At 45.9% G+C, this 13,157-nt stretch overlaps 1 non-coding gene across 1 annotated transcript; it reads right to left on the bottom strand.

The window, feature by feature from the left end:
• Nucleotides 1–9,028: 9,028 nt before the first annotated feature.
• Nucleotides 9,029–9,101, bottom strand: TRNAV-AAC. Its single transcript has one exon. It is a non-coding gene; the product is annotated as a tRNA-Val (tRNA).
• Between the last annotated feature and the right edge of the window lie 4,056 nt (nt 9,102–13,157).

Consider the following 13,157-nt stretch of genomic DNA (forward strand, 5'->3'; position numbering starts at 1 on the left):
TGTCATTGAGGTGATCAATAACCTCTTGGGATCTTATTGTCCTTGTCTGCAAAAGGACTGATAAAATCTAATTGAATTGATTAAATAAATATGTTTTGAGTACCACTTATGTGACAGATACTATTGTAGGTAATGGGGATATAGAAGTAAACATACAAACAAAATTCCATTTTTATGAAGCTTGGGGTTACTCAGAAAATGCAATAATTAAGCATATTGCATAACATGGTAAAAAATGATAAATGCTAGGGAGAAAAATAAGGCCACAAATGGAATAAAAGCATGCTGGGAATTTGGGAGTTTGTGTAATCATTCAAGACAGTGGTTTTACTTTAACTGTAGTTATTCTTTTAGTTTATTTCTCTCAATGGTAACTCTAGTTGTTATTTTAACTTATTTCTTTGACTAGTTATTGTAGTGTGTGCCGGTTTGAATGTATTGTGTCCCCCAAATGCCATTGTCTTTGTCGTCTTGTCGAGGCAGACGTTTGGTGCTGGTTAGATTTGCTTGGAATGTGCCCCACCCAGCTGTGGGTAGTGATTTTGATGAGATGTTCCCATGGAGGCGTGGCCCGGCCCATTCCGGGTGGGCCTTGATCAGTGGAGCTATATAAATGAGCTGACTCAGAGAGAGGGAACTCAGTGAGTGCAGCTGTGAGTGATGTTTTGGGGAGGAGCAAGCTTGCTGGGGAGGAACATCCTGGGAGAAAGCCGTTTTGAGGCCAGAGCTTTGGAGCAGACGCCAGCTGCCTTCCTAGCTATCAGAGGTTTTCCGGTTGCCATTGGCCATCCTCTGGTGAGGGTGCCCGGTTGCTGGTGTGTTACGTTGGACGTTTTGTGGCCTTAAGACTGTAACTGTGTAGTGAAATAAACCCCCATTTTATAAAAGCCTATCTATCTCTGGTGTTTTGCATTCTGCAGCATTAGCAAACTAGAACATAGTGTTATTTTATGCTTGCCTTTTCATCACAACCCAGTTGCTTAGCTTATTTCCATTTCTTTACTTGTCATTTTATGTTAACTGAGAGAGGCACAGCTCTGTTGAAGCCTATAAGCACTGCTTACAACCCTCTTTTACGACAATTTATCCATACAACAGTTGGATTTTGTCAGCTTTCAAGGGTTTTTGAGGCCTGGGTTTACTCCCTACTGACCGTAACCAAACCATAACCAATCGATATCTGACAACATCACTATTTCCACTTCCATTTGTCTAATCCCATAAAATCTTTATACCCTTTAGGCTCAGAGAGACAGATTTGACCTTTTATGATCCTATCTCCATGCTTGGAAGGCCTGCATTAAAAGTCTTTCTTTTCTCGAAATGTATTGACTTCTGCCTGCATCCTGCGGAGCTCTTGCTCGGTAACAAATGGCGACCGCGAAGCGACATTGAAGGCCCCAGGTCCTTCTTGCCCGAGGTACTGTGGCCTCAGTGGGAGAGACTTGCCTGGTCGCCGATCCTAAGTGGACCCCTAGACCTATTTGTCTAGAGGCTCCACTATCTCTCTCTCATACCCAGTGTGCCACTTTGAATGTATTATATCCCCCCAAAACGCCATTATCTGAGGCAATCTTGTGTGGGCAGACATATCAATGTTGATTAGATTGTAATTCTTTGAGTGTTTCCATGGAGATGAGCCCCACCCAACTGTGGGTGATGACTCTGATTGGATAATTTCCATGCAGGTGTGGCCCCGCCCATTCAACATCGGCCTCATTAATTTACCAGAGCACATAAAAGCTCAGACAGAAGGAGCGAGCTTGCTACAGCCAAGAGGGACACTTTGAAGAATTCACAGGAGCTGAGAGGAACTACAGTTTACAGAGACATTTTGGAGATGGCCTTTGAAAGCAGGCTTTAGCTCCAGAGAAGCTAAGAGAGGACAAATGCCCCCAAGAGCAAGTGACAGTGACATTTTTGAGGAACTGCAGCCTAGACAGGAACGTCCTGGGAGAAAGCCATTTTGAAACCAGAACTTGGAGCAGATGCTGGTCATGTGCGTTCCCAGCTAACAGAGGTTTTCCGGACACCGTTGGCCATCCTCCAGCGAAGGTACCCGACTGCTGCTGTGTTACCTTGGACACTTTATGGCCTTAAGACTGTAACTGGGTAACCAAATAAACCCCCTTTTATACAAGCCAATCCATCGCTGGTGTTTTGCATTCTGGCAGCATTAGCAAACTAGAACACCCACCATTGTTACCATCTTATTTCAAGATAAGAAACATTTCCAGGTTCTATACATCTAATCGGTGAGTAAGGGGAAAGATTTAGAGTTGAGGCCAGGAAGGTTGCCTGGCGTTCGAGTCCAAAGCTGGGGTTAAAAGTCCCCAAATCACTCCTCCCTCCAAGAACTCCTCTGCCCTTACCTCCATATCTCATCTGCTTCTTATCTGGTTATTAGGTTATAATACTTGTTAATATTGTAAAATTTATCACTGCTTAAGATAGTCATGGGAAATGTTAACACTATATCTGATTGTAGCCTTTTAGGATGTTGTTCTAGTTTGCTAATGCTGCCGGAATGCAAAACACCAGAAATGGATTGGCTTTTATAAAAGGGGGTTTATTTGGTTACACAGTTACAGTCTTAAGGCCATAAATGGTACCTTCACTAGAGAAAGGCCATTGGCATCCGGAAAACCTCTGTTAGCTGGGAAGGCACATGGCTGGCGTCTCCTTGCTCCTAGGTTGCCTTTCAAAATGGTGTTCTCCAAAATCTCTGCATCACCTTCCAACAGCCGTCTTCAAAATGTCTGTCTCAGCTCCAGCTCGCTATGAGCTCCTTCTTGTCTGAGCTTATATAGTGTTCCAGTAAACTGAACAAGGCCATGCTGAATGGGCAGGGCCATGCATCCAGGGAAATTATCCAACCAGAGTTATTACCTACAGTTGCGTGGGTCACATCTCCATGGACACTGATCCAATAGGTTCCAGTCCAATTGTCTGCCCCCACAAGAAGGCATTAAAGAATATGGCTTTTTCTGGGGGACATAAATATACAAACTGGCACAGATCTATATTGCATAATTGGTAATTGTTCACCTATAAACCCATGAAACAAAAGAGAATGATTTAGTTTTGTAAGTCAACCTGACCACAATATAAATTACACACAGGAGAAAACTGGCCAGAAAGTGGGTCTGTTAATTACAATACCACCCTACAGTTAGAGAGGTTCCATAAGAGGCAAGAAAAATGAGATGATATATTTATGCAAAATCTTTTATCACCTCCTATTAGAATAAGAATCCCCAGAAAAAATGTAAGGTAATGCCAGTGAAAACTAAGGTGCTTTCAGACTCTAACCAGGAGGATTCCTCTGATGTGCCTCTGCTGCCTCCATCAGCCCCATCTCCGTATGCTAATAGCAATAGGTGAGGAGAAGGGCCTGAAACACCTCAACCAGCCCCAATTTACCCTCCTGTGCCTAAAATACAGGAAGAAACAGCCCCTGTGCCTAGCACACAGGAGAAACCACCCCCTGTACCCACTAATCAGAAGGGAACTTCACTCGATCCCATACCTGTCAGGGTACTCAATTTGGCCAGGAGGTTACGGTCTCAACTGCAGAGCCACTGCCCAATTCCTCCTGAGACAAGTCCCTGTAGGACCAGAATAACAGGAAAATACAGTGGATTTGTGTATATACATTTGACATTTTCAATGTCAGATCTCTTAAACTGGAAAAACAAGAAATCTTACTTGCTGTTCCGGTTTGCTAATGCTGCCATTATGCAAAATACCAGAAATGGATTGGCTTTTATAAAGGGGATTTATTAGTTTACAAATAACCTAAGTTCTACAGCCCTAAAAATGTCCAAACTGAGGCATCAAAAAGAGGATGTCATCTGGAACACCTCTGTCAGTTGGGAAGGCACGTGGCTGGCATCTGCTGGTGCTTTGCTCCCAGGTTGCCTTTCAAAATGGCTTTCACCAAAATGTCTATGGGCTTCTGTGACTCTTAGTTTCTCTTTCTCAGCTCCTGTGCATCTTTGCTTCTCTCAGCTCCTGTGCACCTTCTCTTGTTCTCCCAGGGTGATTCTCTGAAAGCATCTGGGGTCCTCTCTTAGCTTCTCCAGGACAAATTTTGGGCCTCATCTCTTAGTTTAGCAACTCCAAACATCTTTCTGTCTGCATCTTCAGGTGTCTCCAAGTGTCTGGGTCTGTGTAGGCTTTGAGTTCTCTTAGGTAATCCAGCAAACTAATCAAGATCCACCCTGAATGGGTGGGACTCACACCACCATGGAAATAATTTAATCAAAGGTCTCACCCACACTTGGGTGAATGGACACCTCCATGGAAACCTGCAGTCAACAGGTTCCACTCAATAAGATTGGATTAAAGTCTCGTGGCTCTTCCGGGGGTCCGTAACAGTTTCAAATCGTCACACCTGCCAGGATCTCAATCTTTCTACCCAATCCTTGTTCCCCTCAAAATGTTAACATTATTTAGTATCTCTTCTGTCCTTCCAGAAATTTTAAATACATAAGTCTAGTTAAACAATTATGCATTTTTTCACTCCACAGACAGTGACATGTTATCTACATATTTCTATTCTTGGCCATTGTGGGGGATTTTTGTTTGTTTTGTTTTGAAAACGTATTTTCGCCATCTTTCCATATCAGTTCAGAGAATTCATTCACTATTAAATATGCATAGTATTCAGTCATGTGGAATACACCATAGTTTAAAGGACTGTTCATGTATCTTTCCCCATTTCACTATTGCAAACAGTGTTCATAGCTGTGAACATCCACCATATCCCATCAGTATTATGACAGCTTGCACACGTGTCGAAAACCTGTGTCAAAGAACATGTTCTTTAGCAACTTTAACAGACATTCTCCAGCTGCACTTCAGAGGAACTGACCCAGCTTTTCTCTTATTTATTCATTTGCCTGTTTTAACAATGTTTATCACAAGTAAATAGGATGTGGCCACGTTTCCTAACCATCCTTCTTTATGAATTCTGTGCTTCAGGTCTGAAACAAAATTGGACAATCAGTGGAGACATAGAGGAATTTACCTGGAGGAATGTTTGATTCTGGAGTATGGCCTTCTCTCAGGAAGGTGAGGATTAAATGCAGTTGATGTTTGGCAAAAGTAATGTGGTAAAATGGATGGGAAGAGAAAGGGCTGAGTGGAGAGGCCAGAGAAGGGCCAGCAGTGACCTCCCTTGTGCACCTCCAAGAGAACAACATGGCAAAAACAGATGAGGGCAGAGAAGTAGAGAGCCGGGCACGTCGGAAGACCAAGACTGAGCTTCAGAGAGGTGAGGGGAGAGTGTTGGGAGCTGAGGCTACAGAGGGGGGGACAGCATGTGGATGATGCAGGAAACATCAGTGCAATTCGATATCTACACCAGGATGCATTTGATGGTGAACAGGTGTGCCAAAATAGTTAGAAAGCATTAATCGGTCTATATCAGGTGTGAACTTAGAAGAACACTCATTCTATTACAGGCCAAGTTAAGAAATTTTGAATCCATCTTGACAATAGGAATCCACGTGAGCATATTGGTCACAGGGACCACATGAACAGATTTGCATTTTTAAAATATGTCTCTGAACTCTTGTGGTAGATAGGTTCAGATCTTGGCCCTGGGGAGGCATCAGTGACAAACAATGAGAACAAAAATTGCTGTACACATAGCAGGTGGAGACAGATACAAATAATAAGTGTAATCAACTGAGAGTTTTTTGATGTACAAGGGGATTTTAGCTGTAATTGAAAAAAAAAATAAAGATAAGTGTGGGGATCTGGAGTGACGGAACTAGGTGAGAACTCTGAAGAGGTTGCTAGGGACCACTTCATTCAAATGGTGGTGTTCTACATTGGAAGGGGTGAGCAATCTAGGCATCTGAAACGTAAGGTGTTACAGGCATAAAGCACAATTGGTGCAGAGGTCCAACAGTGGGTTCATGCATGAACATTCTGGGACTAGAAGAGGGTACAAGGGACTGGAGCACAAGGAAGGGAGAGAATCATGGAGGTGAGATCAAAGAGAAAAGGAGATTCAGTGTGTAGGACTGATTATAGGAATTCAGCTTTTCTTCCCGTAAAACTGTGGGAGCCATTGGATAGTTTTTATCTTAGGAGTGACCATACCTGCCCTTTGCTCTAAAATATAGCTGTGGCAGCTCTTTTGCAAATAGAATTTAGGGAAATGTATTAGGGCAAAGACTCTGGGAAACTGTTGGTCAGAAAAGGAGACACCTAATGCCAGCACCAGGGGTGCAGTCTCACCACGTGGAGGTGCGGGAGCAGAACAATGCCTGCCACCAGGAACCCAATCCTAGGCAGCCACCCCACTCCATGGTTTGCAGGTGTCAGGGTAGCTAACAGAAGCACGACTCACACAGCACTGGGTGCAGCAACGTTTTACTCACAGAGCAAAGAGACAGAGTAAAGTCAGCTTCACTAGCGGGCATCGGTCTCCCACAGCAGGTGGGTCTCAACCTGGGACCTATGCAGAGAGACGTACCACCAGCAGCGCCCCTCTTTTGTTTACGTGTGCCATAGCAGAGGAAACACACTCTTTCCCTGACGGGGACAGATATACCATGAAGGTGGACCCGGATATCAGTTTAGTCAGACAGTCTCTAGTGAATATTTACAAAGGTACAGAGGAAAATAGGGGTAGGAATGTGCTGGCAGTCCCCTTATCTGGTCCTGAAGATGGGCTGCATTTGTGGGATTCAGGGAAAGGTGGCAGGACATGATAGAACCGTTCCCTACCGCAGAAACAGAAAATAAGGCAGAGTTTTCATGAAGAAAGTTTTTTGGAGAGTGCTTCCAGAAAGAACACACGAGGAAGACAGAGGAGAGGAGGAAATTGATCGGAGATTCAGTTGCAGTGAGGCCTCAGCTCATCGCACTGGGAGTTGGGAGCTGCTCTGTCCCTTTGAAGCATCCTGAATTGAGGCCCAGGAGCTGGATTTTTGTACTCACTCATAGACCTGTCCCAGACGGGGTGTGTAACCTTAGTTAACACAGCTTCCTCTTTTTTATTTATTTATTCATTATTTTTTTAAACACTGCCTTCTCGCAAAGCTTCTCTTGGATTACGGTTGGTATCTCTCTGCCGGGGAAACGGAGAAGACGAAAATAACTGCTTGGTCTTCACAGGAATGTGCCAAACCAGGACTCAGTGTGGACCCGCACTGTTGGCAGGTTCGATGTTCGGCAATGGTAGCAGCTGGATTACACTTGGTGAATAGGACCCCACGTCACTGGGTCCATGCATGGCCCGCATCCCTGCCACCAGGCTACTCCTTTTATGTGCTCATGTGCCAGCACTGGGGTGGCTGATGACCAGGCCTGTTTGACAAAAGTGGGTAGAATCATTCTGGTTACTTTCTTGTTTAGCACTTCTGTGGTGGGTGGATCCTGGTGGGAGTTAGCGTGTGATACACAGATCTTCACACTTTGTGCCCACTCTCATGTCACGGTTGCTTCCCAGTCATTTCCTCTCTGGGCCTTTGGCCAGGGCGAGAGCCGTTAGTCATTGCCCATGGGGTCACATCTATTCTGACGTCCACACAAAGCCGATGGCCATGTCCACTGTCCAAAGCTCTCCCTGCTGGGGGCATTTCTCCCCTCACTGCTGGTTTTTGGGAGATATTACAGAATGGGTGTGTAGGGCCTCAGCTGTCCATATGCACGAGGAGTCTCATCCAAAGTGAACAGCTGGGTGTTACTGTCTCCAGCCATCTGGAAACAGTGAGAGCCTTCCAGAAAGAGTGAATCACCCTCTCTCCCTCTTTCTTGAGCAGGGAACCAGATGTTCCTCTGTGAGGCCAAAGGGCAAGCCGCCCCAAAGTTTCCTTTCCTCTTGGAGAATTGCAGGCAAAATATTGATTTTGGTAGCTTTGCCTTATTCTGGTAGATTCATTCAAGATCCCACTTAACACTCCCAGGCAAGGTACTATTTTTTTAGGCTGGAAGACAAAAGACAAGGTGGTTTTGAATCTCAGGAGGGAGAACAACAAATGAATAGCCTGAATATGTTCTCAAAATTTTGGATTGATTCGGTATCGTATTAAGTCTTGGCTCACAAACCGGCGAGAGTGACTTTCCCGTTAAGTGGGTCAGGAGCTAAAATCTAAATTACTGATGTGAGCTTTGAAACCACGCAAAGATATACCTTGGCCACTCAGCATTCGAAGGGAAAGACAGATTCTCATGGCCCGTGTCCTTGAGTAAAATATGAGACTAACACCACTAACACAACCAAGTCACTGACCTGTAAACCCTTTCGCACGCTCCTCACAGACCTCCAAAACGTCCAGCAAATGGCCTTACTTACCTAGAGCGCGCGGGCTCCCTCCCTCCGGAAATGGTGCGAACTAGACCTGGATGATCTCTGGACAAGCACTGCTGCGTGTCCAGGTTCCTTTCGAGCACCCCAGGCAGTGCACATACGAGTCCTGCCCCATCCCAAATCAGCCCCGGAGCATTCTGCATCTGTGTGGAAGGAAGCGGAGGCTCAGGGCAGCGAGTGACCGCCCAAGCGGAGCCTCGGCGGGGAGGGGCGGGCTCAGCCCGGCGCCCGGCGCTCTCCCCGCATCCCGCTGAGGCGCCGCCCGGCCTTCACCCCCCACCGTAGACAGACCCGGGAGCTAAAAGTCCAGACATCAAGCCGGCCCGACACAGAGTCCCTGAGATCTTTGTGGGGAGCAGGGAAGTGGGAGGATCGAGGGGAGATCCAGGTTAGGCAATGGGCTCCGCCCCACTGAGGTCGGTGTCTCTACAGAATCTTGCCTTGTTGATCTCTCCCTCCCCACTGTACCCCATACCTCTCCTCGCTCGGTCTCCCAACGCCAGGTGATTTCGGAAAACATTGGTCGGCAATAAACATGTTCCCGAAGACCGTAAGCGGAGGTATTTTCGTTGTGGAAATCCCTGAGGATTTCGAGGGCCCCATCCCCGCTAAGGGAAGGTGGATCTCTCCTGCTACTCGCTGACAAATTGTCCTTCGGTTTTCCATCTCGAAGGCTAAAAACAAAAGTGGCAACACAGCTGTTTCCGCCCGGTTTCGAACCGGGGACCTTTCGCGTGTTAGGCGAACGTGATAACCACTACACTACGGAAACGCGCCTGCTCGGCCACCCAATCGCTACCTTTAACAGAGAATGCACGTTTCACTCACTGCCTCTTGTTCTTAACGTTGAGGTGGTATGGTATTTTCTTCAAGGAGATTATCAAGGTTGGTGCACTTTTCTGTTTATTGAAATCATCGTTAACGAAGTCAATGAGTCGCGCCAAGCAAATACGTCGCTTATGGGAAGAATTCCTTTCCAAACGCGAGAGAGCAATCTTACGCAGTTGTACTGGATTGAGGGGCGTGCACCCAAAATTCATGTCACCCGGAACCTCAGAATGTGATCTTGTTTGGAAACGGGGCCTTTGTAGATGCAATTAGCTAAGGTGAGGTCGTACTGGATTAGGGTGGGCCTAAATCCAACGCCACCGGTGTCCTTACAAGAAGAGGAAATCTTAGACACAGTGACACAGGCGCAGAGGGAATATCGCCATAAGGTGACAGAGACGGAGACTGGAGTTATGCTGCCGCAAACCAATGAAAGCCTAGGGCGACCAGCAGCTCGAAGACACAGCGTATGGTCCTCCCCTGGGAGCTTCGGAAGGACCACGGCCCTGCCGACACCTTGATTTCGGACTTGAGCCTCCAGAGCTGTAAGAGCATAAACTTGTCTTCTTTTAAGCTACCCAGTTTGTTGCACTCTTTGACGCCAGCCCTCGAAAACTAAGAGAGGGATCCTCCGAGTAAGGCAGAAAATGATCCCCAGAAAATCACCGGGACCCAGTTGACTGAGCTCTGGAAACTGCCCACACTCTGTAGCAGGCGGTGGACTGGGAATGGGGAAGGAAGGGTCTGGGACTTGGGATGACTGAACTCCATGTCCAGGGCTTCTGAAAGAAGTCTTGCGGCCTGCTGCTGTGCAATGGGCACGCTCAGTTTCCGATGTCCGTCATTGTTTTGATAGCAGTGGGAGGAGGGCTGTGATACACTGAAAGACAGACCACAGCTCACAGGAATACTCCCGGTAGCTTTGGAATGGTGACCGGAACCACAATTCCAAATCTTAACAGTGACAAAAGTTTGGGGAGAGGCCTCCTCTGATGCCCTCGATTCGTACAAAAGCGATTAGAGATCACTGCGGAAACCTGAGGCAAAAAGGCAGGGCAGCTCCTGAATGGCATCAGAGCCGGCTCCTGGACGTGCGGAGCAAGGGAGATTGAGAGGCTCTCGGAGAGTAAACGCTAGGGAAGTGAGACTTACCATGTCTCCTTCCAGCACGAAATCGGGTCTCTGATTGTGGCGTGCTTATACTTCCAAGACAAAGAGAAACAAAAAGGAATTGCCTCCAGTGGATTTTGTAGATCCCGGCAACCGGGCAGCATGCCTTGGGTCGGCCTGTGTCTCACTTACGATTTCTCAGTTTAAAAAGCGTGAATTTCTTTTTATGTGTTATGCAAAGGTTGTGCTTCCCATTATAGTTTTCTATTTGTGTGCGAGTGCTTTTATTTTATCAACTTGTGAGCTATCTACGAAATTTGGCAGTCCGATTAGCTGCTCGTATTACCATCTAAACTCTTTTTTCTTTGTAAACTACTATTGAATACTGATGGTATGGGTGGATCAGTGATTGACTTCTATTATTTAAGGTTTTACATCAGAAAAATAGCCCAGGTGTGCTGGAACACACTTTTGAAGAAATCATCAAATGTTTTTACTCGGTAAGAAAAGAGAATAACTCATTAAGTGGTAAATTTCTGTATATTTGTATGATAAAAATCATACAGCAGATGAAGGCACAAAACACAATCTAAAAAGGAAACAAGAATTTCACAAATTTACTTATTTTAAAGATCACATTCGACCAAGTAATTTAGAAAACTCAATCTCAAAAAATTCGGATTGAGGGAGGATGGTGGAAAGAATGCAGACTGGGAAGCTCCCGGAATCTGTCCCTCCACCTAAACAACTATTGAACTGGTGGGAACTGTCTGAAGAAACTACTTTCAATCTCTGGAGTCTAGTAGAACACTATGCAGCATAGAGGCAAGAGCCGGAAGAGGCTGGTAAATTGTGGTAACCATCCACGAATTTCACCCTCTGTGCCGCGGCTACCACCCGCTAACCCCCAACCACCTGACAGGCAGCAGTGGAGACTGCAGACCAGGCTCCTGGTGCAGCTTGCTGGTGCCGAGGTGGGCTCTAAGAATATATAGTCCCTTACAATCTACAGGTGCCTGTTCTCATCACTGACCACCACTTTGATGAGCTACTTTAAATTGCTGAGTGGCCATTGCTGCAACCCCCCCTCAGGCAAAAGCGGCAAAGGAGTTGAAGGAGGTAGTACCTCCCCCACCCCACCCCACCCCCACTTTTCTCTTTCCATTCTCCTTTGAGAGCAAAATTAGTTTGGAACATGTCTCAAATTGATGACTCCAGCCCTCAGAAACAACAACTACAAAACCTAGCAATCCCAGAAGTGTTCAAGAACTAGATTTCCAGAGTTGTAACAACATAATTCTCAGAATGTGTAGTTCTCAACAGTAAAATTACAAAACATACAAAGAAACGGGAAAGTATGGCCCATTCGCGGGAGAAAGAGAATTTGCCAGAAATCCCCTGAGGAAGCTCATACGTTGGAACTATTAGTCAAAGACTTTAAATCAATTATCTTAATTATGTTCAATGAGCTAAAGGAATCCATAAACAAAGAATTAAAGGAAATAAGGAAAGGGTGGTCTGAACAAAATCAAGAGACGGAAATTTAAAAATCCAACCAAACAGAAATTTTGGAGCTGCCAACTACGTTATTGGATTCCCAGAACAAGAGGGAGAAAAGGGGGCAGAAAAAATATTTGAAGGAAAACTGGCTGAAAACTTCCCAAATCTGATGAAAAACATAAATACACATGTTCCAACCCAGATTAGCCCCAAGACCAAAGAAAACGCCTGGCACGGAGCTACCCATGAGTTCAATTAAGGACTTCCAAAAGAGAAGACTTTTCCCCCACGGCGGTGGCGGGTCGGGAGAGTGAAGTCAGCGTTCTGCCATTCCAAAGAGAGAGCGGAGGAGTGGCAAGGGGGGAGGGGCTTATAAAGGTTTGTGACAACGGAGTTTCCCTTTGATTTGGTTGCAACAAGGTCTCCCGAGATTTGGTTACCAACAGTGATTAGGGGAGGGAAGTTTGAATGCTTTTCCCGTGGCGGGGGTGGGTGCGGGGCCTGTTTCTTGGTCGTGTAGGCTGCTGCGTGTATCTCGGTAACGGAGGAGGGGGCCGGGCCTCCTGGCCCTTGTCCCTCACAACACACATCCCAGAAGCTGGATATCCAAGCAGGAATAGACTCTAAGCGAACTATACCAGGACTCACTGTAGTGGATTATCAAAATCCAAAGACAAGAGACGCTTTTGAAAGCAACAAGAGAGAATCGACCGTCACATACAAGGTATCCCTGATAAGATTTCCAGCGCATTTCTCACCAGAAATCATGAGGCAGTGGGATGGCATGGGGTTAGGAGTGGGGAGGATATGCCGTGAGTCGATTTTAAATCCACATTAGAAACCCCGTCGGATTTTCAAGTCAATGCTTTTATTACTGGATGATCCAAATTTGACTCAAAAACAAAACTTTAGGTAAATCAAAACCAGGGTGATTTGCTGCACTCCAAGCTTCTCTTCTGAATTTCACTCACTCCCTCACAGACTTCATGCAGACCCATCAATTAAATGCTACACGTATGTTAGCAATTCACTGTTTCATATCCCCATCCAGAACCATTTTTTCGAATCCCGAATTTGCCCAATTTGTATCTCCAGTTATTTATCTTAACAGGCATCTCCAGCGTCGTATGTCTGAGTTTCACACGCAGGCACACACATGCGAATTCCCTCATTTTCTTCCCCTCCTCAGAGACAACTCCAGGCTTCCAGTTCATCAGGCTAAAAGGATTAGAGCTTTCTTTGACTCCCCCCCACCCCCCGCCTCACTCCTCCTATTGAATCTGTGTGTCTATTTCTTTAACATATGTCCAGAATCTTACCATTTCTCACCACCTCAGTTGCTACCACTTTGGTCCGAGCCGCATCATCCCAAGTACGAGATATTTTGAAA

The sequence above is a fragment of the Choloepus didactylus genome, chromosome 7 (assembly GCF_015220235.1).
Source record: "Choloepus didactylus isolate mChoDid1 chromosome 7, mChoDid1.pri, whole genome shotgun sequence".
Lineage (NCBI taxonomy): Eukaryota > Metazoa > Chordata > Mammalia > Pilosa > Megalonychidae > Choloepus > Choloepus didactylus.